Raw genomic sequence first — 6,147 nt, forward strand, 5'->3', positions numbered from 1 at the left:
TGTAGGAGAACTGGGACAAGACTTTGGTGATTATTCTCAAGGTACATTTAGACTTGTTGTCTCATTTTGGCATTACTATGTAAATATATAGAATACATCTTTGGCATTAATTTCAAAAAGGGGGAGAAAATGTTGTGTAAAAAGTTGTAAAGACAATGGGGAGAAAGATGTCAGATTTAAAGAAGAATGTACAGCATGTACAGCAAGTGTATATTGTATATAGTAAGGAGATGTATAGTATACTATACAGAAATATATCTTACAAAACCAATTTTGAAAAATCTCAAAAACAGTATACTCTACCAAGTTAGAATCACAAGATGATGGATAAAGGTATTTAGGAACTTTTTGAATTTAGTTTTGGCTGATAAGTGTTTTTGTCCCTAATGCCAAAGGGGGAGATTATTGACATATTAGTCAAGTTTGTTATTAGTGACATACAGTTATTCAGATTATAAGTCTCTATCAAGCTTATTGTATAATTAATATTGTTAACCAAGAATTTCAATTGTTGCTAAGTTCTACAATTGCTACCGAGTCCTTTGGACAAATTTTATTATGTGCTGAGCAGTTACAACTATTGTAAAGATCAACAGTGTAAACTGAGCACCTCAATGTATGATGTGTTTACCAGTACAAACTAAGTTGTGCAGTGCTTACTGATTTCATAGTTGATGTGATGCGAGTCTAATGTTAACTGAGCTACTTAGTGTTAACCAAGTGATTCAGTTTATACCAAGCTCATAGTGGAAGCATTGAGCGAGTCATATAATGTGAATCAAGTGATTTAGTTTATATGCCAATTTTCACAGTATTCGTTGAGTCACCAATGCAAACTGAGTTCAAGACTACTTTGAAGTGATCAATATGGACCAAGCTTCTATGTCTACCAAGTGCATGATGATGACGAGCATTGACAATGGATGCCAAGTATCAAAAGCTCACTGAGTTAGTCTTCAGAACCTAAGTGTCTACATTTGAGCTGACTTTGTAATATTTGTGTAAACTTATATCATGGATGACTTTTTAATTGTGTAATTGAATTGATATATATGTAATGTATTGTATTTTTTCCAAAGTATGAAAGAAGGAATGCAATGTAACTGAATATAATTAAGAAAAAGAGAAAAAATAGTGAATTGCAAAGGTTATAGTAGTATATGGAGAAGTAAAGATATATCTATCATAGCAAGGTGATTTATACACACAAAGGAATCTCAATCTGCAAACCAAGTTTTAGATCAAATATCAACTACTACTCCATCCTAATAGATGGATCAGTCAAATCCTTTAACAAGGTAGACCTAACAGTCTTATGCAAATCTCTTTACCGAGTGCATACTTCATCGCATCTTTGTAAATCCTTTAACAAGGTAGACCTAGCAATCCTTATTGCTCCTAACAGGGAAAATCATCAGAAGTGATCAATGTAAGTCTTAAAAAGCCAACTTTATACTACAGTACTAAAGCTTGTGGGTATTATCCCCACCCTAGTTTTACTTTCTATTTGGAAGGTTTCTAGGTCACCAAATCTATGTGTCAAAGTGTTATGTATGCTTTCATGTTTTTAGTTTCTTGTGCATGTAGTTAGATCAGAATATATACAAAGGATTAATTGGGTAATTGAAGATAAAAAGTTTAAAGTTATTGATTCACCTCTTCCCTCTTAGTAACTTAGCCTTTCTTAATATTTCTAACAAAGTTGAAGGATGAGATATACATAGAGCAACCAAAAGGCTTTTTAGCACACAACAAAGAGACTGATATGTGCAAATTAAAGAAAGCCTTATACAGACTTGAGTAGGCTACTAGAGTGTGGTATGAGTGCATTGATATATACTTGTAGGAAATGGGCTTTGTGAAGAGTGAAGTCGATGCTAATCTCTACTACTTGGTGGTTGGGGGTGAGGTTCTCATTCTTGTTCTTTACGTGGATGACTTGTTTCTTGTAGGTGCACTAGGGCTCATAGAGGATTGCAAGAGGGACCTTGTAGAAGAGTTTGAGATGAAGGACTTAGGACTTATGCACTACTTTCTAGGCATGGAGGTGTGGCAGATAGATGGAGAGATTTTCCTTGGTCAAGGGAAATATTGCATTGAAATCTTGAAGAGATTTGGGATGGAAGAATGCAAATCCATGTCTAAACCCATGATCATGAGTTGGAGGAAGGTAGATACCTCCAAGGAGAAGGATGTAGATCCCACACTATAAAGATAGTTGATTGATTTTCTTATGTATTTGGCCAACACTAGGCCAGACATAGCATTTGTAGTGAATTCTCTTAGTTAGTTCATGGTTGAACCAAAGACAATGCATTGGACATCATCCAAGCATGTATTGAATTACTTATGTGGTATAGTTGAGTATGGGATTAGATATGTTTGAGTTAAAGGTATATGGTTGATGGGCTATACTAATGCAGATTGGGTAGGAAGTACAACAAACAAACTTCAGGGTGTTGTTTCAGTTTGGGATCAGGAGTTGTATCTTGGTTTAGCAGGAGGTAGAAGTCTATGAATCTATGTTCAGAAAAAGCATAATACATAGCAATTAGCATGGAAACATGTGAAGCTATATGGCTTTAGAAGTTGTCAGTAGCCTTGTTTGGTCAAAGGTTGAGACTACTATAATACACTATGATAATTAGAGTTGCATCAAGTTGTCTAAGAATCTAGTATTTCATGTTAGGTCTAAACATATAGACATCAGATATCACTTTATTAGAGATTGTGTACAATAGGGAGTTGTTTAGCTATAGTACATACCTACAAAGGAAAAAGTAGCATACATTCTGACTAAGGCATTGGGGAAGGCTAAATTCATCTTCTTTAGAGATAAGTTGGGTGTCATGTAGAATAGCTTCCTCGCTAAGAGGGAGTGTTAGTTTTGGTAGTTTTGGATAGTTGTTCGTCCATATGTAGTTAATTAGCAAGTAATTTTTTTTCTAACTAATGGGGTAGTATAGGGACAAATATTTGTTAATTAAATGACCACTTTTAGAAGCAACTAGAAACCAACCTGGTTAGGGTTGCTAAGTTATTTTAAATCTCAACCATTGATTGAGAATCAATCTCAGCCACTGGTTTTCCAATAGGAGTAGTATAAAAGGGTGTCAAGAGGGCATTTGGAGAATAAGCTTTGAGAAGCTTGAAGAAGCTTGATCAAGCAAGTAGAAGCATTTTCAATGTTAGCAAATGAGTTTGCAGTGATAGAAAATTGTCTTGCAGTGTTAGCAGGGGCACAATTATAGCATTTGGGAGAGCAGTGGAGGAATATCAGTAGGAGAAATCAGGAGGTTGTCAAAGTTTTGCTAGTGAGAGGCAAGGAATTTTGTATCTCTTGATTTGCTAAAGTTAATATTTTTCCTCATCTATAGAACTAGTTTTCCCTTAGGGATTTTTCCAAGGGTGATTTTTCTGAAAATATTGTGGATTCATTGTGTTGTGAATTTCTTTCCATATTTTTATTTGTGAAGTTTCAGGTATGTTATTTTTCAATATTAGCTAGGAATTTTTTTTTGGCAGTTTAATAATCATTTATGATAGGAGTTTAATAATCAGTGACTGCAATAGGAATTTTCACACAAACAATCAAAATTTGAGAAAGATTTATTGAATGGAAAGTGGGAGTTTGAATAGATCATATAGATATGACTTTTATTTAGATCCTATAAATCCAAATACAACTAACACATAGTACCATAAATCAAAGAGTACAACTTCAAGCCATTACAATCAGAAGCAACTACCAACATCACTTATTAAAATAATAATAAATCATCCCACTAGTACTTTTAATATAACCATACTACTAGAATCATGCTATTAATTGTAAATGAGAAATTAAAAAGAAAACTCATATTTAATATAAATATGCAACAATAACAAATAACCAATCAATATGATTTATACTTTGATAAAATAAAATTAAAAAATAAATAAATTTATTGATCACTAGCTTCATAAATATGTAGCCACCCTTAAATATCACCCACTAAGGAAGAAATTAAACTTGGAATAATAAGCCAACTTTGACTAATTAACACTTTTAGTTTAAGAATCAAGCCTTAATATGTAATATCGAAGCCATCCATAATTGTGTTGATATTAAAATGATGGATCCATTTGGTTATGGCAATAAGAATATGAGAATAGGAATACGTATTCTAGAACTGTTTTTCTAGAATAAAAAATAAGAATATGTATTCCTATTCTTGTTTGGTTTAGTCAAAATTTGATGGGGAATTCATGGACCCAAAAAATTATGTTTTCTAAAATAAATAAAACTAGAATAGGAATACGTATTCCAATTCCACCTATTTAGGTAGAATTGCAAATACTCATTTTGTGCGAAAATTTGAGTATGTCTTCCTATTCACAATTCTAATTTGGTGCACCCAAACGGGGAATTTGAAATTTTAAGAATTTACATATGCCTATCCCACTCATATTCTCACTACCAAATGGACCCTAAGGCCTTGTTTGGTTGCAGGAATTGGGCAGGAATAGAAAATCTAAATACCTGCATTCGCCAATTTGACATTTGCAAAATGCAAAATTGGAATTAGAATTATCCTATCCCAATTAGACCCCAAAATGAGCATAGTAGAATTCCTCAAAAAAGGTGGAATAAGAATAGCTTATTCTTATTCCAATTTTAAATAAACCCAATTTGATGGGTTGTCAAATCTATGACTTTACCATTTGATTGTAGTTTGCCACTCAAATGCATTTTTGGACTATTTTCTTCGTACATCATAAGATATAAACTAGGTCAACATTATTTAATGTTTAATATGTGTTTCTTTTATAATGACAAAAAATACTAATATCAAATTTCATATCTTTTCTAAACTTTCATAAAATTATCTTTACAAATAAATCTTGTGTTTAGTCTTATAATTAAAACTATGTTGAAAGATCATTTAAATATCATATTAATGATCTCAACTTATTTGTATTTTTTTATTTTCTTTAATATATTTAAAAATAAAATGATTTTAATTTTGATCTTGTACTCATTAAAATAATTTGATTTAATTTAGAATTAAATTTATAATATATAATATTATATGTCTTTCAATTTTGATGAATTTCAAAGGTTGTGGTATATCTTTCACTTATAAAGTCAATTTTAAAAATAAAATAAAGGTTAATTAAAATAATTTGGCTTTTAAAAAATTAATCAAAAAAGCCAATTTTTATAAATAAAAAATCTTGTTTATTTAAAATATTACCAAACTAAAAATAATAATTTTATTATTAAAATATTAAAACAAATTTTATTTCAATTATTGCAACCAAACATAGAATATGCATCTTTCGACTCCTCTTCTAGGTCAACCAAATAGGTCTAAATGATATTCCAGAACTTGTTTTAAGAATGCACAAATACCAGAAGAGATTATTCCAACATAGATGAATGTCACATTTGACAATTCTTGCAACCAAACAAACCCCAAGTGTTAAGATGTAATCTTCCTATCTAAGAACTTATTTATTTAATAACTAGTATCCATAAACAAGAATTATTGTTGAGCACTCTACTTCTACTTAAATTTAAGGGTAGGTAGATAGCCTCAAGGTAGGACAACCCAGAAGGTGAACACTCCTTGGCATGGTGGTCCCAAAAAGTTATGTCATATCCAATTCTCCATCCATGCTCCAATCAAAATAATGAATAAGCTAAGCCAAAATAAGGTTCATGCTTATGTCAACCATGGCTGCCCCTAGGAATCCTCTCATTTCCGCTCCAAATGGAATCATATCAAAATACTCTTTGTCTTTCACAACATCAACCTTTTTACCCATAAATCTCTCTGGCATGAATTCTAGAGGATCTTTCCACACCGATGGGTCCCTTCCAACTGCCCACGCATTGACAATAACCCTACTTCTCCCAGGAATGAAGTACCCACCAATGGTACAATCTTGTATGGATTCATGAGGAAGCAACAATGGAAATATGGGATATAACCTCAGCTTCTTCTTCACCACACATTGCATGTACTCCATCCTTGCTAAATCACATTTTCTTACAGTCCCCTCTCTTCCTAAAACCAAATCAATCTCCTCTTGCATTTTCTTGAGCATGTTAGGGTTTCTAACAATCTCACTCATTGCCCATTCTAATATAGTAGACGTCAT

General features: G+C 32.2%; 1 pseudogene; it reads right to left on the reverse strand.

Annotated features, from left to right (window-relative positions):
* Positions 1-5,685: 5,685 nt before the first annotated feature.
* Positions 5,686-6,147, reverse strand: LOC149563101 (cytochrome P450 750A1 pseudogene; annotated as a pseudogene).

The sequence above is a fragment of the Cupressus sempervirens genome, chromosome 4 (genome assembly GCF_028749045.1).
Source record: "Cupressus sempervirens isolate cs-2001-9-10 chromosome 4, ASM2874904v1, whole genome shotgun sequence".
Taxonomy (NCBI): Eukaryota; Viridiplantae; Streptophyta; class Pinopsida; order Cupressales; family Cupressaceae; genus Cupressus; species Cupressus sempervirens.